The sequence below is a fragment of the Podarcis muralis genome, chromosome Z (genome assembly GCF_964188315.1).
Source record: "Podarcis muralis chromosome Z, rPodMur119.hap1.1, whole genome shotgun sequence".
Lineage (NCBI taxonomy): Eukaryota > Metazoa > Chordata > Lepidosauria > Squamata > Lacertidae > Podarcis > Podarcis muralis.
In genome coordinates, this window is record NC_135673.1 from 6368131 (window position 1) to 6392676 (window position 24546).

At 46.2% G+C, this 24546-nt stretch overlaps 1 pseudogene; it reads right to left on the bottom strand.

The window, feature by feature from the left end:
* Nucleotides 1-20184: 20184 nt before the first annotated feature.
* On the bottom strand, nt 20185-20885 carry LOC114589400 (eukaryotic translation initiation factor 2 subunit 3 pseudogene; annotated as a pseudogene).
* Between the last annotated feature and the right edge of the window lie 3661 nt (nt 20886-24546).

A 24546-nucleotide genomic window follows, 5' to 3' on the forward strand; every position in this document is an offset into this window, starting at 1 on the left:
TTGTTTGTGTGTTTATGTTTGTTTTAAAGAAGAATCATCATCTCTCTGTACACAGGAGATTGTGGAATGGTGGACAGTTGGAATGGAAAGGAGGGGAAGGGACTGAAGCTTCAAAAGGGGTGGGGAGCACAAAGGTCAAATTAATTTGGCTTGGATTAAGATGAATCTTAGTTTTGGGGAAATGGTTTGGCAGGAGGAAATAGCCTTAGCTCAGTGGTAGAGTGTCTGCTTTGATTGCAGAAGATTCCAATTCAATCCCTGGTGTCTCCACTTAGGACTGGGAAAGACCTCCTGCCTAAAATTCTGGAGAGTTACTGCCAATCAGTCTAGACCAGTGTTTCCCAACCTTTTTTGGGCAAAGGCACACTTGTTTCATGAAAAAAATCTCGAGGCACACCACCATTACAGCCCCGTGACGTCAGCGTGCAGCGTCACGCCGGGAGGGACGCACGAAAGTGTAAGTTTCAATTTTTTCCCCTCCCCCTTGCCTTCCTTCTGTGCCAACCGCCAAAAAGCCAAGAAAAAAGCCAAGACTTTAGGGCAGCAGGTCGACACGGAAGAAGCTCCTACCTAAGGACAGGTGCGACGGCTGTGTCCTCTTCTGCCACACTTGGCAGCCCTGCCTCACGGTCGTGACTCCCACCCTGATTTCTCCCCGCAGGTCGAGCGGCACAGGCAGCCCAATGTGTCCAGCCCAGACACAAGCCCCGCTTCCCCACTCTAGATCCTGAATGTGACCAAGTGCTCTGGACTCCCGAGCAGGGTGGGAAAGAGGACTCGCATCTGGTAGCCTCCGGGCTCCTCGCCTGCTCGAGGGATGGCATTGCAGGCAAGCTGCCGGCCGTCGCCATCGCCACCCCCTCATGCGAGTGGACCTGCCCGGAGTGGTGGGCCGGGGGAGGCTCGCTCTCTGTGGGGATGTGGCCCGCACGCGCGGCCCCGCTTCCTCCTGCCCAGGGCTGAGCTCCTTACCCGCAATCTCGGTCTCGCGCACGCGGATCCCACTTATTCTGAAGCTCGCGCCACTAGCCGGGGCTCTCACACCGTGCCAGGGCGAGGCGGCACGGCCCACTGACGTCATCGCGGCTTGCCGCCGCCCTCGACTTCCCTGTTCCCTCCCCTCCCTCGGGTCGCCGTGGTTACCGAGGACTGCAAGCTGCTCGGGCGAGCGTGGGGCATTAAGTGGGAGAAGGAAAATTAAAATTAAAACTCGCCTGAAGGCCGCCTCTCCGGATACAGTGGTGCCTCGCAAGACGAAATTAATTCGTTCCGCAAGTCTCTTCGTCTTGCGAGTTTTTTGTCTTGCGATGCACGGTTTCCCATAGGAATGCATTGAAAATCAATTAATGCGTTCCTAGGGAAACCGCCTTCAGACCAGGTCCGGGGACAGTCTGTCCCCCGACCTCTTCTGAAGGCTGGGGGGGGGGGACAAGGGCTTTTCTTCCCACCCCCAGCATTTTAAAAAAAGGCAATCTTAAAATGCTGGCGGGCGGCATTTTAAAATCGCCCGGGACAGTGGAGGACTTCTCCGCTGTCCGGGGCGATTTAAAAGCCCCTGGGAAGGCAGGCAGGGGGGACAAAGATTTTCGCCCCCCGCCCGCCTTCAGAAGAGGTCCTGGACCTCTTCTGAAGGTGGGCGGGGGGGGCGAAAGTCTTTGCTCCCCCCTGCCTGCCTTCCCGGGAGAGCGGAGAAAGGCAGCGCGTTTCACCGCTGTCCCGGATGGCTTTAGAAGGTCCTTGACCTCTTCTGAAGGCGGGCGGGGGTGAAAGCCTTTGCTCCCCCCTGCCTGCCTTCCCGGGAGAGCGGAGAAAGGCAGCGCGTTTCTCCGCTGTCCCGGACGGCTTTTGAAGGCAGGCTTTTGAAAGCCGTCCGGGACAGCGGAGAAACGCAGCGCGCCCTTGCCGCTGCCCCCCGACTTGGCTGGAAGGCTGGCGGGGGGGAGAAGCCTGCTCCTCCCCATCGCCAGCCCCGCAAACTCGGGGGACAGCGGGAGAGGCGCAGCGCGCCCTTGCCGCTCCCCCCCGACTTGGCTGGAAGGCTGGCGGGGGGAGAAGCCTGCTCCTCCCCATCGCCAGCCCCGCAAACTCGGGGGACAGCGGGAGAGGCGCAGCGCGCCCTTGCCGCTGCCCCCCGACTTGGCTGGAAGGCTGGCGGTGGGAGAAGCCTGCTCCTCCCCATCGCCAGTCCCGCAAACTCGGGGGACAGCGGGAGAGGCGCAGCGCGCCCTTGCCGCTGCCCCCCAACTTGGCTGGAAGGCTGGCGGGGGGAGAAGCCTGCTCCTCCCCATCGCCAGCCCTGCAAACTCGGGGGACAGCGGGAGAGGCGCAGCGTGCCCTTGCCGCTGCCCCCCGACTTGGCTGGAAGGCTGGCGGGGGGAGAAGCCTGCTCCTCCCCATCGCCAGCCCTGCAAACTCGGGGGGCAGCGGGAGAGGCGCAGCGCGCCATCCCGCTGTCTCCCGACATGGTTTGGAGGCTGGCGGAGGGCTTCCTCCTCCCCCAGCCCCGCAAGCTCCCAGAGCGATGCCAAAGCTGCGCGCAGCTTCGGCATGGCTCTGGGTCCCGTTCTGGGGGAGGGGGAAGCTCGGGCTTCCCCCGCCCCAGCCCCACGCCTGGTGGTGGGGGAATAATTTTTTCCCCCTTTATTCCCCCCCCCCCGGCCAATTTTTCCCGCGGCACACCAGGCAACGTCTCGCAGCACACTAGTGTGCCGCGGAACACCGGTTGGGAAACACTGGTCTAGACAATGCTGAGCAAAATGAGCCAATGGTCTGACTCACTATGAGGAAGTATCTTTTGTTCTTAGGAAACAATTTAAGAAGGAGCATGTGAAGGGAAAATTTGTCCATTGCTATTTCTGCTCTCTGAAACTTCATGCCATGGTGTTGGTTTCTAAACCTGACATGAGATGGTTTGTTGCTCTTAGATGCATTAGACGATAAAATAGACTGCTTTTGTTTATTTTCTTGTTTTGAAAAACCACTAGAAATACGTTCCCCCCCCCCCCATAATGTATACCAGCATTCAGTATACTGACCATGCTACTATGGGACATTTAAACAAAATATACACTCCCTTCTATGCAATTAAAGTTACTAACATTTAACATCGGGTCAAACTGTTCTGCCAAGTTGGGGCAGATTCTAGAACAAGTCTGACAGTGAAGCTAGGAGGATACTACAGTGACTTTTGGCAGTTTTAGGAGTTGAAAGGTAGGGTTCAGGTTGAGAGGCAGGGCTTGATTTGAGATGGGAGATAGGGATTAGGATGAGATTTGATGGAGGGAGAACTGGTTCTGATTTGAGTTGAACACCCTCACTATAGCAAGAGGAAGGAGCCTTGCAGCTTAGATGGGAAGAGCAGCTTGAGTGTCTGGGGAAAGTATACAGACAAAGGTACCTGGAGAGCTGAGTCTGAGCCAGGAGAGGAAGAAACTGTGGAAATAGAGACTCCCTGGGTCTCGTTCTAGCCGGGGAGGGGGAGATCTTCTAGGTAAAGAAGACTCCCAAGCCAGTAACAAGGGGTGAGGGGATCCCCTGGGTCTGTTATACCAAATGGAATACCTCAGGTGTGAGATTGCTAAAAGAGTGGGCAACTGACGAAAAGTGCCCCTCACTCCTGAACCAAAGTATAGTGGTACCTCGAGTTACAAACGCTTCAGGTTACAAACTCTGCTAACCTGGAAGAGTTACCTCAAGTTGAGAACTTTGCCCCAGGATGAAAATGGAAATTGTGTGCCAGGGGTGCAGCAGCAGCAAAAGGCCCCATTAGCGAAAGCACGCCTCTGTTTAAGAACAGTTTCAGGTTAAGAACGGACCTCTGGAATGAATTAAGTTCGTAACTAGAGGTACCACTGTATTAAGCTGTGAAGGAAGTTGTGCTGTGTCAAAGGTATTTAACTGTAACACCTGTCATAACTAAGTAAGGGAACAAGACTGAAGTAACAGAAACTGAATTAAGCATTTTACCACCCATTATAGAAACCTCAACATCTACCTGAAGTGTAACAACTGATTTTTAGCGACTGGAGTTTAAGAATGATATACTGCTGTGTTTAAGTCCGTAACATCTTTATATTTAGTTCAGGTAATAAGTTAATTTATACCTGAAAGAACACATCTCCTGACCCAACTTTGTTTCACAAACTTCTTTTTGTAAATAAAATGTTTCTTGTTTGTTCAGCTTCTGTCTAAAACTCTAAATCACAAAGTTTTCCCTCACATCACATAAGACCCCCATAAGATTGGTGTACTATGCAGTGGGTGCACTATATTTAATTGGAGGCAGTTAGCGGGGTGAATCTGCTACTTTATTAATTGGTGGTTAGTGGTGGGATTCACTACACCAAAATTGCTGCATTTGGGGTCCATTCTGCTGAGTGGACCTGGACATAAGAACTTATGAAGAGCTCTGCTGGTTAAAGACCCACCTAGTCCAGCATCTCCTTCTCACAGTGTCCAATCAAATGCATCTTTCAGAAGCCTGCAAGCAGAACCTGGGTGCAACTGTATTCTCCAGAAACTGCTACAGTGCAAGAATTGTTCATTCGGCAAAGCTCTGCTTATTCCTGGCTCTGCACACCCAGATATCCATCTCCTCTAGGACCCTGATGTTGCTGTCCCTGTGGAAGGCTGCCTCCCTCTGTTCAATGCCACAACAATTTTGTTCCTACTGACGAATCATCCTTTGCCACTGTCAGCCAGCTGTCTGTTTTCAAGGACCTCAGCAGCATCGATTCTTCCAGCTGCCAAACCAGAGCAAGGCTTTTTTTTTTAACTTCCGTTCCAAGAACTTTAAATTAAGGAATGGAGATGGGGGCAGCTGCCTTTGCCAATGGTGATGGTGATGAAGAGGAAGAGACAGATGCAGGCTCTTCAGAGCACTGTATTAATTGACCTACTTCAGTCATCTCTACCCAGGAATTTGTCTTGCAAGGGTTCCCCTTTTTATGAGAAAATAAGCTGTAATTTCATATGGCTGGATGATGGGGAGACATATCTCCAATGGTAGCTTGAATTCTGAGTGGCACATGGAGTCATGCTTCCAGAGAAGGAAGTGATGACTGAAGGTACATCCGCTTTCAAAATGTCAATCCAGACATGAACATTTGAAATGTTGGAGAGTCAAACCATCCAACAGACACTGAGTAGCATACAATATTAGCCCTACTTGGAGTAGACCCATTGAAATAAATAGCAATGGTTAACATAGGTTTATTCATTTCGGTATACTCTGAGTATACTTTGCTTGAGCCCTAATTCTATGTCACATTGTACTCAATGGAGCTGCCTTATACTGAGACCAGTTCTCCATATACCAGTGATCCACATAACACAGCAATTCAGTGGCTACACTGAATGGCAGTGGTTCTCCAGAATTTCAGGGAGGGGTCTCTCCTAGCTAGCAGTGAAGTGTGTCATTATGACACCCAGGGTGTGTACACACGTGCGTGTTGGGGGGCACGGGGCATGCCCGCCAAGCCCTCACCATTGATGCAATGCCAGCCCTGATCTGCTGTGCTAGGTTCAGAGTGGCTCAGGGATGGCTGCATGAGAAGTATGCAACAGCCAATCCCTGCCTCACCCTTGCTTTGCAACAGGGCAGACATGAACCCTTCCAATCAGTGTGATTTGAAGGGTGCAGACCTGTCCTGCTGCATCCTCCTCACACCACCCTGCCAGCACCCCCTAGAAAAATGCGCTGGGGACCATTGGCCCAGCAGGCCCCCCATGCCATCTTGAGCCCTTTGGATAAATGACATCATTTATTACATCAGCACAGGGAAAGCCAGGAAAATGTTTCCCAAATTGATGAAATGAGTGAACAAAGATTTTTCACTTTGATTTGAATATTAATTATTATTATTATTTATTTAATGCCCCCCCCCCTCTGCAATATGTAGTACACAGATTTGGAAGCAAAGGTCAGTCAATCCTAGCAAGATGCATTTTTGCTCCCTTTTAAGAAAGGCAAGTTGGGGTCTGGGTGAAACAAGTTAATCAACAATAACATGATGCAGTTTTGCCCCCTGGGAAAGGAGTAGAAAGTGTTTAAATGAAACAAAGATCAGTTTAGCTTATTGCAGCCCTATCTCTCTGGTAAGGATGGATGAACTTGCCCATTTTAGTTTCCCATCTCCCTGATCTTAAATTCAGTTCTTCACATTTCTGCATTGGTTTGCTTTTAAAAAAAGAGAAGGGGAAAATGAAACATATTGGTGTGAATTTTATCTAATGTATAAATATTTTTATACATTAAAATGTATGGGGTCACAAAGAGTTGGACATGACTAAACGACTATACAAACCAACAAATAAATAAATAAATAAATAAATATTTTGTATGTTATTTAACCTAATACTGTATCTTGATTTTTGCAAAGCATTTCCCCCCTAATGTAATGCATTTTTACATTGTTTTTGCTAATATAATCTTTTTGTGCACACTGATTGGATGCACAACTGCTTTGCAAAATTCAGAGAATTTATGAATTTCAGAGACTTGCTATGTTTTGGCTTGGGTATTGTTTGGGGAAGCATAAATTAGTTAGGTAATTTCTCTCACATACCTACTCTCCCTCACGCTTGGTGTAATCTAGGAAGGCAATTATTAAACTTCTAACTTTCTATGCATATAAAGTTATTTTGTTAAAAAGGGGGAATAAAGACACTCACCTTAACTTCACTGTGCCCAGCTCTCAAATCTTGGGGCTGTATCCTATTAAGTTCTACTCAAAGTAAAGTCATTGGAATTAATGCACCTATGTTGGCTGCATCCATTAATTTCAATAGGTTTACCCTGAGGATGAGTAACATTAGATACGCTTGGTATTCTGATGGGAAGTTGTGTTTTAATCTCTTTAGTATGCATCTCTATTCTAGTGGCACACCACTGCCCAAGAAATTCAGAGCTTTAGATACTGCAGAAGACTTCTTCAAACCTAATTTCCTTCCACAAAGAACCATTGATGGAGATTTGTAGAACGTGACACCTGGCTGCCTCATATTATAGACAAGGGAGACAAAAGAGTGAGCTAATTGTTTCCCATGAATTCGAGTTTAATTCAGTGTGTGTTTAATTAGAGCTGTAAATGGGGGAAGAGAATCAATTACTTGTTGCGGAAGCAGACTCTACCAGCTAGTGACAGGATGGGGGGATTAAAATGACTGCAACACTGCATGGATGAGATTGTGAATTGTGGATGGATCTCAAGGTCTACTTTGATGGGCTTCTTTAAGGTCTTGGTTACTGTTTATTCACTAAAGAAGAGAATTTGGAGATTGGGATGCCTGGGGTTAATTCACACTTCACTGGTTTGACAATAGAAATCTGTCTAGCTCACAATGTTAGGCTATATTGCAAATCAACCATCATTTCCAAGTCAGAAAGAAACCAAAGGGAAATCAAACCCAAAAAGGAAAAACAAGGTATGGTAGATGATAATTAGTGAAAAGGGCCATAGCTCAAAGCATCCACTTTTCATGCTGAAGGTCCCGGGTTCAGTCCTTGGCATCTCAGGGTAGGGCTAAGAAATAGTTCCTGCTTGAAATCCTGGAGAGTTGCTGGCAGCAAGTGTGGACAATACTGGGCTAGATGAAGCAAGGTCTGACTCAAGTATAAAGCAGCTATGTGTGTTCTTTTTTATAACTACAAAGATAAACATACAGTATGAGTAGGTGTCCACTCATGCAACAGGGATTCTCATTCTCCCTACCAGCTCTGCAGGCTCCTAAAATTTGTCTTGGAAGACCAGGGAACCCTCTAGTGCAGATTTTGCAGGTGCAAGGGAGGCTGGATGAAGTGGCATTGCCAAAGCAGTTATTATAGCATGGCTGGCTGTTTTTAATCTTTGCATTTATAAAATGTGTTTTATGGATTCTCACATATTTGTATAACTTGGAGTTGTGCATTTGTTGACTATTATTCATTCTGACATGTGGTTTGTCCTTTTTAAAGCACTGTCTCTCCAAGTAGGTCTTCTTCAGCTTGACAGGTTAAATGGTATTCTGAGCATGAGAAGTCAGCATGAATCATATCAAGTACTGGTTTTGCAGTTTCATATGGATCAAGGAGAGCTGCATCAGTAATAAGGGCCTAACATTGAATAGCCTTTGTGCATGCACCTTCAAAGCAGCCTAATCACCTCGTACCTACAGGACCGCCTCTCCCGGTATGCCCCACTGAGGGAGATTAGACTGGCCTCAACCAGAGCCAGGGCCTTTTCGGTCGTGGCCCCGGCCTGGTGGAATGCTCTCTCACAAGAGACCAGGGCCCTGCAGGATTTGAAATCTTTCCGCAGGGCCTGCAAGACGCAGCTGTTCTGCCAGGCCTTTGGTTGCGGTTCAGTCTGATTCTTTTCTTTCTGTATAAGAACAAGCATTAAAGAGGCCTCCTAGCCCTCTCACAGGTCCTTTATAAGACCAGTGGTAACATTTGGCCCTGGAGAATATTAACCACTCTCAGTTTTACCTGTGGACTGCCACCTGTCCAGATTTTAATTTGCTCTGAACCAATTTTAAGATGTATTTTAATTAATTGATTGCCTGTTTTTATGTTCTTATCTTCTTTGTATACTGTGTTAGTTTTATGATGTTAGCCGCCCTGAGCCTGGCTCCGGCTGGGTAGGGTGGGGTACAAATAAAAATTTATTATTATTACTATTATTATTATTGAATGCTAAACCCAAAGCATCAGATTTACATTCTAAACCATTGTGGGGAATGAGAGAGAGAGAGAGAGAGAGAGAGAGAGAGAGAGAAATGATGATAATAGAAACAGAATAAGCTGTTTTATACTGTTAGGTCTTTGTCCCAGGTATCTCAATATTTTCTGCTCTGACTAGTAGTGACTCTCCTGGGTTCAGGCAGGGGCTTTTCCTGGTGTTACGTGGAGTCATGAGGGATTGAGCGCAGAACCTTCTGTATGTTGGTGCAGATGTTCTACCACCAGTAAAGGTAAAGGTAAAGGGACCCCTGACCATTAGGTCCAGTCGTGACCGACTCTGGGGTTGTAGCGCTCATCTCGTGTTATTGGCTGAGGGAGCCGGTGTACAGCATGACTAAGCTGCTTCTGGCGAACCAGAGCAGCGCACAGAAACGCCGTTTACCTTCCCACTGGAGAGGTACCTATTTATCTACTTGCACTTTGACGTGCTTTTGAACTGTTAGATTGGCAGGAGCAGGGACCGAGCAACGGGATCTCACCACGTCGTGGGGATTCAAACCGCCAACCTTCTGATCGGCAAGTCCTAGGCTCTGTGGTATAACCCACAGTGCCACCCACGTCCCTTCTACCACCAGTAGCGAACCTATATTTTTCGGGCCCTGAAGCTTGAACTGTTAGGGGGGGGCCCTTCACAACTTCCTGCTAGAAAGCGGTCCCTATTTATCTACTTGCACTTAGGGGTGCTTTCGAACTGCTAGGTGGGCAGGAGCTGGGACCGAACGACGGGAGCTCACCCCGCCGCGGGGATTCGAACCGCCGACCTTGGGATCACAAGTCCTAGGCACTGAGGTTTTACCCACAGCGCCACCCGCGTCCCTATACTGGATTAGCTCACACATCAAAGTCACTGTTGTGAATAAAAAAATTCCTATGCCGTATAGTTTTGAGTTATTGGGGGGGGGGGGAATGAAAATTAGGGAAATGTTATACACATGCATGACTAAAGTCACTTCTGGGCCTCTCTGGGATTAGGGGCCCTGAATTTTAAACTTCATTAGTTTCATAGTAAATCTGCCCCCGTCTTCCACTGAGCTTATTCCAAGCAGGAGCCATTTGTACTTCAAACAAGGGAGTTAAGACCATCAGTGATATCACTGAGGAAAATACACCACACAGCCCTATGAATGAATTAATGGATTATGGTCTAAACTTACATAGAGAGGAACCTAGAAGTGCAAGAAAAAAAGAATGCAAAAATGTTAGATGTTTAATCACAAGAGTCTGTTGGGTGAGGGTCTGATTTACAAGGTGGGAGTAAAAGATAAAGGTACACATCCAGAGAGAAGAGATAACACCAAACACAAATCAATTGACTAAAGATAACAAGCTTGAATCACTAGAGACCAGCAAGGGAATAGTTGGCACAATAAAACTTCAGGCTGCTGTTATATCTGCATAGCACCACTCAGGGGAGCTAACTTGCCCCCCCCCCCATACACACACACTGACAGGGTGCAGTCATGTGACATGTCACATGACACGTCATGTGATGTCACCGTGCAGGGGTAGGATGTGTGGAGGGCGATCTCCATGCTTGCTTGTCCAAGCCCCTGCCTAGATCTTGGGCTGCCAGATGTGGCTGGGACAAGTGAAGTAAAGATCACCAGCCGCTGCCCAGCTCCCGGGCTCCCGGGCAGAGGCTAGGATGAGTGTGGTTGATCTTTGCTTCACTCATCCCAGCCCACACCCAGCTCCTGGACTGCCTGGTGGAGGCTGGGACTGGGGTGCGTGGAGGGCACCTGGTGGTGGGGGTGGGGTGGCAGCCCCCTAAATATTGGGGGGCACTGCCCCTGTCCAAAAATATTGGGGGAGGTGAAGTCCCCTCCACCCCTTATACCCAGCTCTGTTGGCACCACTTATGATAAATAATCATATGGTTTAGCCACTTTACTATTCTCAGTCCAGTGCTCAAAGTATGGGAGAATAAGGCACTCCTTTGATTTGCAGTTAACCCCTTAGTTACTGTGTTATAAGACTACAATGAACATGATTTGATTCCTACCTCTAATTCAAGTGTTCCCCGTCCCCCCTTATGATTACTTGGGTCTCTCCACTATCTCTCTCTGTAGCTAAGTGCTTGACTGGGGCAATGTCTTGCCTAGCCCTGATCTGGAACCACATACAGATTTCTTAGAGGATGAACCAGACAACACACAGGTCAAAGACCTGAGGAGCAAAACTGTCCCCTGGAAACAGTACTGAGGGCCCCTCTGTTGACAGATCTGCTGAAGAACCCTTGTGGCTGTAAGAAGTGGTGGTGGAGTCACTCCCCTAGTCCTTGAGAAACCTGGTGCAAACAGGTCTGGACCTAATCATCATGTAGCTTATGAGTACGGGTTAAGGGTTGTCATTGTGACTAAGAAATCACTGGAACATCCAGATGTTGTGATTAGGGTGTGGTCTAGGAGGCCATAGTATATAAGGTATCCCCTTTTGATTCAGTTTCTGGAAACAACACAGATCTCTGGTTTATTATAGAATCATAGAAATGTAGAGTTGGAAGGGACCTCAAGAAACCCCCCCCCAAAGCATCAATGACAGATGGTCATCCAAACTCTGCTTTAAAACCTCCAAGGAAGGAGAGTCTATAATCTTATGAGGAAGACCAGTCCACTGTCAAACAGTGCTTGTTGTCAGAATTTTTTTCCTGATGTTTAGTCAGAATCTTTCTTGTAACTTGAAGTCACTCATTTGAGTCATATCCTCCAGAGCACAAGAAAACAAATTTGTTCCCTCTTCCATGCAACAGCCCTTGTTCCCTTGTTCCTGATTCTAGTATCTCCTCCTTGCTGCATTGTGCCTAACCTGAACTCCTTCTGAAACAGACTTTGAGCTGTTACCCGACCTTACATCTGGCTCATGTTTTGAATCCACACTGATTTGTGATTTGTTTGAGTGAACTGTGATGCACCTTTTGGTTGCCCCCACCAAAAGGCTTATACCTCCTGAGACTAAGGCTCTAGCACCTGAGGGTACCCACATGTGTGAGAGGACAATCTAGTATCCAACTCTGTCATACTTTGGTTACTCAGCCTGTGCATCCAGACAGTAGTGGAGGAATGCTTTCATCCATGGTAAGAAGATCAGGATTTCCTGTTCAGGGCTGAAATTCACTTTCCTTTAAAGCATTATCTGACCACTGGTGGATCAGATCAAAGGTCTACAGTGGTACCTCAGGTTACAGACACTTCAGGTTACAGACTCCACTAACCCAGAAATAGTACCTCAGGTTAAGAACTTTGCTTCAGGATGAGAACAGAAATTGTGTGGCGGCAGCACAGTGGCAGCAGGAGGCCCCATTAGCTAAAGTGGTACCTGAGGTTAAGAACGGACCTCCAGAATGAATTAAGTTCTTAACTCGAGGTACCACTTTATTTAGTTCAGCATTCTGTTTCCCACAGTGGCCATGCACATGCCACAGGTTTAATAGCCATGGGCCACCTATTTCTCCATTAATTTGCTGAATAATCTACTAAAGAAATCTAGTTGGTGGCCATCTCCGCAGTGGTAGTAATGTCATAGTTTAACTATGAGCTGCATGAACAAGTCCTTTTTCTTCCATGTTCTCTCCCATTGTTCAGCTTCTATGGATGATCCTGAGTTCTAGGTCACATCTGCATCATTCATTTAAAGCACTATGATACTACTGTAACACTCATGGTTTCCTCCAAAGAATCATAAAAGCTGGAGTTTGTAAAGCAACCACCATTTAGCCCAGCTGCAACTTTACCTAATGTCAGGGGTAGGGTAGGTGGGCTTTCTCCAAAAGGCCTTGTAGGTCAAATTGGGAGGCCTGGAGGGGCTAGAAGTTGCCCTCCACTAAATTAGGCTCCATTTGGACTAGACATTTAAGGCAGTATCATGACTTTAAACAAAGTTCCCTGGGAAAAAGCACTGGTAACAACAACAACAACAACAACAACAACAACAACAACAACTTATTATTTGTACCCCGCCCATCTGGCTGGGCTTCCCCAGCCACTCTGGGCGGCTTCCCACAAAGATTAAAAATACATTAAAATGTCACACATTAAAAACTTCCCAGAACAGGGCAGCCTTCAGATGTCTTCTAAATGTCAGATCTCTTTGACATCTGATGGGAAGCCTTCCACACGGCAGGCGCCACTACCGAAAATGCCCTCTGCCTGGTTCCCTGTAGCTTTGCTTCTCGCAGTGAGGGAACTGCCAGAAGGCCCTCAGCACTGGACCTCAGTTTCCAGGCAGAACGATGGGGGTGGAGACATTCCTTCAGGTATACTGGGCCGAGGCAGTTTAGGACTTTAAAGGTCAACACCAGCACTTTGAATTGTGCTCGGAAACATACTGGGAGCCAATGTAGGTCTTCCAGGGCCGGTGCTATATGGTCTTGTTGACTGCCCGCAGTCACCAGTCTAGCCACCGCATTCTGGATTAGTTGTAGTTTCCGGGTCACCTTCAAAGGTAGCCCCACGTAACTGGTTGTTAAAACACTATGTGATTTGTAGCTCTGTAAGAGGAATACGGTCTCATAAAGCCCCAGAAATCTGTGGGAACCATGACTGTTAAAGTGGTATAGTAGAGTTTAAAGCATAAGGTGCGGATGTGCTCCTAGTGTTATAACAGAGGGAGAAAAACTTCACTTTCTCCACAAAATCCATCCCATGCGTAAGTTTATAAAACTCTACCATATCCCCTTTTCTAAATTAAGAATCCACAAACATTTCAATGCTTCCTTATGGGGTGTTGCTACAGGCTGCTGATCATCCTGGCTGCCATTTCATAATTTTCTTTTCTCTTGCCTTGTTGAATCTACAGAATAAATGTGTTGTTTATGAAAAGGACAGAAGATGCTTCATGAAAGATTTATCTGCTGTAGGAACTGCCAAGAGCATAATTATTGTCTGGGCACTGAAACTATTTGACATTCTCCAAACAAACAAATAAACAAATACTCCAATGGTTCCTGCAAGAAGAATTAATAGATGAATGGGGAAAGTGATTAGGAGAATATATAGATGGAGAGATACGTGAGGAGGAAAGAACATGACTCAGCTGTTCCTCATTTGAAATGGATGCATGGCTTGCATAACTTTTTGTTGGACTAAAAGCATGTTTCTTTTTGTTAGGAGAAAAAAAGTGATAGCATGGTTTGCTGAGGTAGGGAAAGTTAACTGTTTTATATATGAAGACCCTCTGCCAGTCGCAATAAACCCAGAGGTCATCAGCACGGTTCCTCAGGATATTGTTGAAGTATAGCTTCCATCAGCCCAAGCCAGCAATCCCAGTGATAGCAACATCTGAAAGGGACCACATTGGCTTCCTCTGTAGTGGGCAATACAGTGGTACCTCAGGTTACAGACACTTCAGGTTACAGACGCTTCAGGTTACAGACTCTGCTAACCCAGAAATAGTACCTCGGGTTAAGAACTTTGCTTCAGGATGAGAACAGAAATCGTGCTCCGGTGGCATGGCAGCAGCAGGAGGCCCCATTTGCTAAAGTAGTGTTTCAGGTTAAGAACAGTTTCAGGTTAAGAACGGACCTCCGGAACGAATTAAGTTCTTAACCCGAGGTACCACTGTATTGGGCTAAATGGACCAATGGTCTGACTGACAGGGAAGATCAATGTGCAATGATAGAGCACATGATTTGCAAGCAGAATGTCTCATGTTCAATCCTCAGCCTCTCTGGTTAATAAGGAATATAAAACTGAAGGGTGGGAAAAGATTTTTGCCAAAGAATTTGAGGAACTGCAACTAATCAGAGCAAACAATGCTGGGTGGGCTAGCTAGATAGACCAATCATCTGACTCTGCATATGTCATAATCAGGTTTTATTGCATGCCCCTGATAGTATTTGCTATCTAGGGGGAAAGTATATCCAAGGAGCACAAGGCAACAGTAACTCAACTAGATTCTAGGTTTTGGTGCCAGAGCTCAAGATTAATGCTGAAATGCAGAAAAAGATTATGACAAGAGCTACAAATTGTATCAATAAAGATTAAGAAAGCAAATTCTATAATGAAATGCCTAAAGTACTAGAAATCATTAGCTTGTGTTAAAAAAAATGGTTACCAGTTTTCAGGTACCCTTCTTAAAATCAGAACTTTAAGCTCCGTTTATTATATTTTTTGAATTCTGCTATCTTCCATAGATACAGGATGTCACCCACCCAAACCCTTATTACCCTCACAGCAGCCCTGTGAGAGGTAAGTTAGGTTGAGATAATAATGCAGTACTTTCTACTGCAGTGCTATACAAAATCCTCACATGCTATCTTGTCAGCAATCTATGCAACAGAGAAGAGTTAATAGCTGGAACTGTCCATTGAACAGGTGTGATTATGTAACACAGCAAGTGTAGCCAAACCTTTTGTGCTCCAGATGATGGTGGACTACAACTCCCATAATCCCTGATGCCTGGGGCATATGGGAGCTGAAGTCCAACCATATCTGGAAGACAGTATGTTGCCCACACCTACAATACAGTCAGGGCTGAATCATGCAGCTAACTGTGTAGGACAGGATGCAGAAGCCAGCCAGTGGTCAGGGTTCAAGAAAAAGACAGGAGTGATAAAACTAGAAGGCAGGGCTGAGAGGAAAGCCAAATATCAAAACCAGAGAGCAAGTCAGGACTGAAAAGAAAAACTAGCCTGCCACTCAACCATCCCAAATTGAGCAGGATATCCTGGAATTACAGAAGCCATCACAGCTTCTGAGAATGTCCCATATTTTGGTCCAGCTTGCGCAAGTCAGCTGGCTTGTGCCAGAGTGCAGAACCAAAGGACACTCATTTTTTGTTCTCAACTCTGTCGTGAATCAGCTGGCTTGCGCCAGAGCAGTGGACCAAAAATTGATTGTCCTGGTTTTGATTAGTGGGGTGTTGGAACACATGAACTAGGAGGCAGGAAGCCAAGCAGGTATTAGGACCGAAGAGAAAGCCAGGCCGAAAAGCCAACCAGGAGACAAGGCTCAGTCAAGACCAAAGATGAATGAATAAGCCATAGCTCTGAAATTCCTTGTTGTTCAAGCAAGGCTCAACTGGAACAGGAAGTCCTTTTATGTTCATTCCTGCTCAGAAGAATCAATGATCAGACGAAAATCAGTCCAGGGACTGAGAAGCTGCCACTTGCAGTTCAGTGACTCACCACATGGGGCAGCCGCACACTGTTCCAGCAATACCTAAGAGTTGGATTAGTTTCATAAAAGTTATACACCACTTGATTGCAAAAAAAACCTAAACGCAAAATGGTTTACAAAAGATAAAACATTAAAATCAAGAAAAAGATCATAGCCATGCTTTAAAACATACAAAAGTTAAAATACTGAAACAAATTTAAATTACCAGTTTTAAGATTGTTATCTAGCTGCTACTAAAAAGACTTACTCCAGTACTTATGGAAACAACATGTTTATTCTGGGTGTATCATACCACGGCCCCAGGAAACAATAGAACCTTTACCTCAAGCTTCTTCTTGCACTCCACAAGAAGGCAGATTGCCCCTCCTCCAAATATTAACCCTTGGTTTACTGACAGCACATTCTTTACCACTACTGGTAAAGTGCCTAGTGTGGCCCCTTGCATGATGATGTTTAGGTGCATACAGAAGATACCTTTGTTTAGGAAGGCTTTTCCTGAGGTGTAACCCAGTCATTTAGGAAGGAGCAAATTTTTATATGATGTGATTGTTTCATTGTTTGTAGAGTTTGTGTGGGTGATTTTGGTGTTTTAGAGTTTGTTATGGTCCTTAGAATTTGTGTACAGTCATGCCTTGGGTTACAGACGCTTCAGGTTGCGTTTCTTCGGGTTACGGACCGCCAAAACCTGGAAGTACCAGAACGGGTTACTTCCGGGTTTTGGCGGTCACGCATGCGAAGAAGCGCCAAATTGCAACCCGCGCGTGCACAGACACGCTGCTGCGGGTTGCGAACGCTGCAGGTTGCGAACGTGCATCCCTCACAGATCACATTCGCAACCTGAGCATCCACTGTATCTGTATTTGTTTTTACTGTGCACACTACTTATCTGGCTTTCTGCTGTGAAGTGATCTATCGATATTATCATTATCATCATCATAATTATTATTTATAAGAGCCTCAGTTTCCTAAGTTCAAATTCACCTTTCTCCTTCACAGATGCAGAATATTTTCTTTTTCAACCAGAGGGCCATATTATGTTCTGGACAATCTTCTGAGGGCCATTTTCTGACAACAGTGGCCATGTCCAGACACAAAAATTAGAGAAACAACAAATGTAAATGTTGCTTTTGTACAGTAGGTTAATTTCTACATCCAAGTGCACACACAACCTATTCTCCATCTAGGCAAGCAGGAGGCATTATCAGAATGACACATTCCAGCCAGGCAAAAACATACACAGAGGGTGCAAAACAGAGCCAGTGGAAGAGTGTGGCCTGGGGAGAGTTGTGAGGACCAGATAGAGAGGCCCAGAAGGTCATATTCAATACCCAGTCCTGAGGCTCCCACCCCTGCTCTATTTTCTACCCAACACCAGTTCCAAGGTCATGTGACCTCCCTGCCATTTTGTCTCTCTACCTCAACCGCTTTACTGCCATAGCATATGATATGAAGCAGCTGAAATATAAGCTGTATTCCTGGAATGAAAAACTGATAGACTCACAAAGTTTCCCCCTCCCATTCTTCCACTGGTTCTCCTCTTAATTTACTTGGTTTATACCAACTGATGACAGAAGCCCATTGTTTTGCTGAAACATTAACTTCACAAAGTCATTCCGCTCCCATCTGTGGTACTAAAATTAATGATTCCCTCTGCAACATCTGTTTAATTAACTATCGGTACCATAGAAGAGGCTTCCAAATACCCCCGTGACTAAATCAGGCTCAAATTAGGGAAATACGATGTTAAATTGTATCAGAGAGAAGCAGAAATTATCCTTTTGAGCACTGACATTCATTAGCTACCAGCCACCCCATGTATCTTCATAATGAAAAAGTGTCAGCCGCTCCTCACCGTAAAGTTTTCATTTAAGGGCTGCTGGTCCTTTCATCACAGTGATTGGAAAAGGGGGGTGGGGAGGGCAGGGGGGGTGCAGAGTGGAGATCAGGCCGTGGTCAACATTCCATCATCTTTGCTGGTGGATCAGTTGCTGGGAGAATGATGCAGGTAGAGAGAGCGTTGTGCCGGATAAGCACGCCCTGCACTGTTGTCTCAGATTTAGGAGCCTGGCATCTGCTCCCGATGGTCATCATATCCCCATCAAGACAAATAAATGTGTTGCCAGCACCACCCGCCTTGAAGAACATCTTGTTGAGATGAAAGCCTTGGATAGATGTCGGGGGGGGGGGAGGTTTGCAGCGGACAGTGCTTGGGAGAAGTAGTCGGGGGGGCTTGGCGAGAGCTCTCCAAAGCTCTCACGGGGAAAATATAAGAGTCCATTATAGCCTTAGCTTCTAAAACAGCCCTGGTGTCTGACTCTGCCCAGGCAAAACACAAATCAAAGAGGCTGATTCCACACATTTTCCACTTTGGGGGTCTTTTTATTTTATTTTTGTAGCCATGGCAACAAATGCAGTGGGAAATTGCAAGTTTCAAGACACACGAAGTCAGCAAGCATCTTTATAGCTTAGGGAGATGAAGAAAATGAGGGAGCTAAAGGAGCCAATAGAGAAAGAGAGCGGCAGAGCCATGCTACAGGCAGATGTGCCAATAGAAACCAGTACCAGTACCAGGAATGAGGAACTAGAACTGCTTCCAAAATACTCCTCATAGGGAAGGGAGAATCAGTCTCTTTCCAGTCCAGATCACTTTCACATATGTTCACCCATGCCTGTTCCAACCCGTTTCCACAGTAATCTGCCTTTTTAATTATTATTTTTAAAAACTCAGCACAGAAAAATGCATTTAATTATGTAATTTCTCTCAAAACACCCAAATAGATTTAAACACATTTTTGAGCTGGGTTTTGGAATATTTGGAAAATGGCAAAGCCAGTGGATAGGTTAAGTTTCAGTCCAATGCATTCCTACAAGAAAGGTCACAGGGCACCTTGAATGGGCTAGGATTTCCCCTGGTATTCAAGTACTGTATATCCATGAATCCATACAAGTGTAGACATGGCTGGCCTGCCCATGAGGCAAAGTAAGGCAACCTCCTTGGATGGCAGGATCCACAGGGGCAGCAGATCTTGATGTAGATATTTATTCCCCACCTTGTTCCCGATGTAGATCTTTACTCACCCCTTCTTTCCTGGCAGGGAAGGAATGCACAATTTTGTGGTTTGCCTCAGGTACCAAAAAGTATTGGGGTGGCCCTGAGTGTAGAGCTCTTTCCAATTAGGGATGGATGAATGAATCAGCCAGTGTGTTGCATCCTAGTTCTACACAGAGTACACACAATGAAATTCGTGTGCGTAAGTCTACTATAACTGTCAAAGTTTGAACAAAATCTATTGTCAGTTTCACATATGTTAATTCATAAGTTTATTCGATCTTGTTCATTTCATCCATAGGCCGGGTGGGGGGGATCCAGTCTTCCAGGCCTCTCTTTATGGACCTCTGGACTTTTCCTAGATCACACCACTGTGTCCCCCATGATATTCTTGCATAGAAGCTCCTGGCAGTGATCTTGAGTAAGTTGATCCCACTTGGTGCCTCCGTAGAGAAACTGTACGGCTGGTTCAGCCCTACAACTGAGATCACCTGGAAGGTCTCAGCCAACACACCCCATGCCATCATCCACCTCCAGGCATGCTTCAGATGGCTGTGGAATTGACCCCACACAACTGCCGCCTGCTTCTGGTGGCTCCAGGTGGGGTCAATGCCTTCCCCTCCCTTCCATCACTTTGCAGTCAAGAAGTGTCAGGGACTGGGTATAGGAGGAATGGTGGAGACTTCCCACAGGTATTCATGCCTTACAGAATTGAAGGCCTTGGCCTGGTCAAGGGAGAGGATGTATCTGGACCATCAGCCCTGCTTCACAACCTCCAGCATCTCTCCGAAGGTGCACAAGAAGTCCATCATGTTTCTCCCTGGAATTTGTTTGTCTGACCCCAATGCAACACATCACTGACCTTGTTCATGCATTGCAGAAACAAATGAGCCTTCAGTTCTTGATGTCACAGAAGAGAATCATAGAATGATAGAATTGCAGAGTTGAAAAGGTCCCCAAGGCTCTTCTACCCAAACCTCCTGCAATGCAGGAATCTCAGCTAAAGCATCAATGACAGATGATCACCCAACCGCTGCTTAAAAACCTCCAAGGAATGAGAGCCCACAAATTCCCAAGGGAGACTGTTCCACTGCTGAACAGCTCCTACTGTCAGAAAGTTCTTCCTGATGTTTATTTGGAATCTCCTTTCTTGTAATGTGAAGCCACATTTGAGCCTTACTCTCCACAGCATGAGAAAACAAGCTTTTTCCCTCCTCCATTTGATAGCCCTTGATATATTCGAAGATGGCTATTATATCTCCTCTCAGTCTCCTCTTTCCCAGGCTAAACATACCCAGCTAGGAAACAACTTTAATGTTGTATTTCAGCTGTGCCGAAACTGGAATAATTGGAGCTCCTTCTGCACTGGTACCCTATTCAAAAGCTAGAATTTGCTCGTACTGCTCCTTGGCCTGGCTTTCTTTTACCAAATCAATCTTTTTCTGTAGAATTAGAATGTATTTCAGTTTCATGATCTCCATAGCAGCTAAGTGTTCTTAGGTCTGTGGCTGAGGATATGACTCATCGCCAGTTATTAACAGCAGAGCTGTGTCCATGACAGCTGCTCCGTTTAACATAGCAGCCATCAAAATATCGTGGCCAGGAAAATCCATGAAAGAGATATGCCTAACTAGTTTAAAATTCCCTTTGGTCCCAGAAGTATCTGTTGGGAATTTGTCAGGTATACTGCTCCCACAGGATTGGTAACATTCTGGCTGAGAACAACCTGGATCATGACGTTTGTAAATCTTAGCTTTGGCATAGCCCAGCTTGATAGTGATATTTCTCTCCAGTTCATTTTTGACTCAACAGTATGAACTTCAGAAATAGATTTTACTACTGTGGACTTTCCATAAGCTACATGGTCAATTGTACCTATATTAATTGTAGCTTGCCTGTTGATGACTTCTGGTGACAGAGGTGTCAACTTATTTACTTCTAAGGCACTCAGGGAGAGGTGTGGCTGCTCCAGAGTCACTCCTCCCTCATCGCCTGCCATCTTGAGGGAGTTGTCTTTGTCCTCAAGTCACTGTAGGAGAAAGGTGTGCAAATGGGTCTCTTTGGGAGAAAACAGCCTCAGGCTGGAATGCAGGCTAATGGAGTCTGTATGAGGAGAGAAAGACCTTTTATTTCAGGTCTGTTTGGTGTAATTTTATATTACTAAGAGCTGAACCTTTGCTTGGACATGCACATAATTTTATACTACTATAGTAATCTATGCTATTATAGGTTCATCTAACCACAATGGACTCAGTTCATTCCTTTGTTGTATATACCACAGCTAAAGATGGTAGCAAAGACTCCACCTCGTAACTGCAAGACACCTCATACCTTTGCCTGTCTCCTCTGCCAACATGGCCTCCAGTGAAGGTGCCACCATGGACTCTGCCGAAGCCACCACCCCTGACACAATCTCCTCCTCTGTGGCCTCCTCCTCCACCACCACCACCACCAATGCAGCCTTTGCCAAAGCCACTACTGCAGGAACAATTTCTGCTGAACCTGCCAGCATGGCATCTGTTGAAGCTGCTGCTGTTGGTGCATACTTCCAGAAGCCAGCTCCCAGAAGTGCCACAATGGAAGGAGGAGAAAAGTGGTGACACACAGAGGCAAATGTGGGTTTTCCTTCAATTTGTGGTCCCATGCTCTTGTGCGAGCGAACTGATTTGCACCACAGGGTGGGACGAAAATATGCCCTTACTTTGGTCCCACACTCTGGTGCTGCCAGAGCCCAGGAGCCAAAATGGGACATTTGGGATTGGAATCAGAAACTGGAATGGCTCCTGTAAATCCAGAATATCCCACTTAAAATGGGACAGTTGTGTCCCATATCTTCCAGTGGTGGCTGATGTCCGTTGGGACTGGTATGGCAGAAGGCAGGGAGGTCAACCATAAGTGGATCCAGAGCCAATGACAGACAAATCCAACTAATCCTAGCTTTGTTCTCACCCTCCTTCCCGCAGAGTTTTACAAGGGCAACACTGAGACAAAATGCGAGGAACCTGACACACGGTGCCTGTCCTGGCCCTTGTTGCCAGGCAAAGAACTTGAACTCTCAGCTCAGTTTCTGCCAAAGGCTTTAAAACTTAAATCAGAGTGGTACATAAAGAAGTGTCAGGGCTGGACTCAGATGCAGTTCAGCATGAAAGAAGCAGAGCTCTGTTGTCAGTGAAGTTAACTCTTTATTCAAGGAAACTACATACAACTCAGCAACACTTCCCAGCAGGTCTTGCCCCTATGGAGCAGTTGCCCGGACTGAAGGTTTCTGCCTTCCATCCTTTCTAAGGCTCCTCCTCACCTGGATGTTTCCCAAGCGGTCTCAAACTGCATATGTGCACTCCTGGCCTGTTCTTATTATTCTGGGCATTTATGGAGAGCAAGGGGGAAGGGAGCTTGTCGCAGCAGGAGAGGGAGATTACCTGAATTCTTCAGCAGTTTCTACACACACACACACACACACACACACACACACACACCATGTTTCAGCCTCGGAGTCTGAACTGCTCCCTGTCACAGGCTCTTCTTGCTCACTAAACCCTGTAGCCTCTTCAGCATCCAGCACCACCAATTCCCTAGCTCTGAGTCTTCCTCTTCGGGGTTTCCCTTGGGAGATCCCTGGCTGGTGCCTCCCACCACTCCTCTTTGTCCAGTCGGTCCCTGACAGCAAGACACAATTACAAGGTACAGCAAGTGTGCAAGAGGATAAGATACATAGCTAGGTACAAGCTAAGACATTGATCCATAAGTGGCACACCCTCTGCATCTTCCTTTTGATGGATGGGGTAGGCATAGCTTTAGTGTGACAAATGTTACAAGACTGGATGAGCAAATGGCACCCCTCCAGGCGAATTCAGCTCATGAGGTCTGTTTACAACGGTGCTGTTAGCTCCATGTCCTAGGAGAGGAAAGTGTAACTAGGTTAGCATTTTATTTACTCTTCAGAAGGAGCCTCACTGCTGGAATACCAGGGGCAGTTCCATGGGTGGAGGGAATCTAACTAGGGGTGGTCAGTGACACTGGAACTAAACACTCTCCTGCTAATCAGCTTGGTCCCTTCCTGGGATCCAGGTCTCCATCTTTGAAACTATTAATCCCTTCCTTGGCTCTGACACTTGTTAGGGTCCTACTGACACCTTCTCCCACCCTACCAGGATCCTCCTCACGGTCATCCAGCTCCAGTTTTCTAAGCTCTTCCCATTTCCTCCTAGGATTAGACCACCCACCCACCCTATGACACTTCCATGGGATTCATGACACTGCCATCCTCTGAACGGGTTGTAAGCAAGAAGGCAGGCAGTTGGGAGCTTGCTGAGGGCCAACTCAGGTTGGTGGCTATTGCCCCATTCACCCTGATGGATCAGCCTCCATAGATACCTTCCATAAATTAGGTAATTTAAAAATAACTGGGAAAGGGGGACTTGCAGCCTCACATAAATATATTGCTCCACACAGCCATATGTATCAGCACAATGACCAAAACAATATGGTTGTATTAACAGATACTACCTACCTTTTAATGGATCTCAGCTGCCAGGATTAGCTACCAGTAATGTACTTTGAGCTGTCAGGCAATATCGCAAACTGTGAGTGCATTACACGTTATAGGCATCAATTTTTTTCTAAGTGAAAAGGCATTTCAAATTCAAAACACTTCACATCTAATGATGGGAAATTATCTTGATGGATCCCCTTCAGTTGGGAGGGAGAAGTGGGAGAGAACCACAACTGATCAGGAAGTGGTGAATTGTATACCCCACCCCCACCCTCAATCTACCCAGAGAAAGCTGAAAGGCATATGTCTGGATGAAGCAGATTGGGAATCTAAAAGCAAATGGAAGAAGACATTTTGAGGCTGCTCTGGTTGTCAGAAAATGAATGAGTACATGGAGCTATCGCCCTATGGCCAGAGCTTTCATAGGAATGACAAATGATTACAAAAATCATCCTCATTTGAATTTCAGGGTTCATTTGGTTGTGATTCCTTCATTGCAGGGGGTTGAACTTGATGGCCCTTGGGGTCCTTTCCAATTCTACAGTTCTATGATTCCATACTGAAGTTCCAAAGGACACATTCTTCTTCCCAAAGTGGAACCAATACATCTAACACTCCTCATGACATTTGAAGAAGGTTGCTGAATCAGGCAGGCCCAAGGCATGTCTAGTGCAGCATCCTGTTCTCACAGTGGCCAGTCATATGAATATGACTTGAACATAAAAGCACTCTCTTTAATTGTGATTTCCAGGAACAGGTAATTAGAGGAATTTGTCAGATAAGTGGAGGTAGAACCTAACCATTGTGACTGATAGCCATTAATACGTATTCAATGCTCTGTTCCCCCATTTTTATTTCCAATTTTGCTAATGTATATTTTCTCCCTCCCCCCAAACACTAGAACTCATTTCAAGCAGAGTTCAAATCTAGAGTAAAGTGAGGCCCAACTCATAATGGAACATAGACTTCAGAATGATGGGAGTTTATATTCCAAATCCCTCACAGCTGAATTCCCCCACTATATCTCAGAAAAGTTATTTGTCTGATCAATTCACGATCTCCCCACTCCCCTCCAAACCTCAGATCGTCCTCTAGTGGTGCTTCCAGAAACAAAGAGTGGCCACCTTGCCAATTTGCACGTCCCTTCCCATCAGAGATGTTATATCCA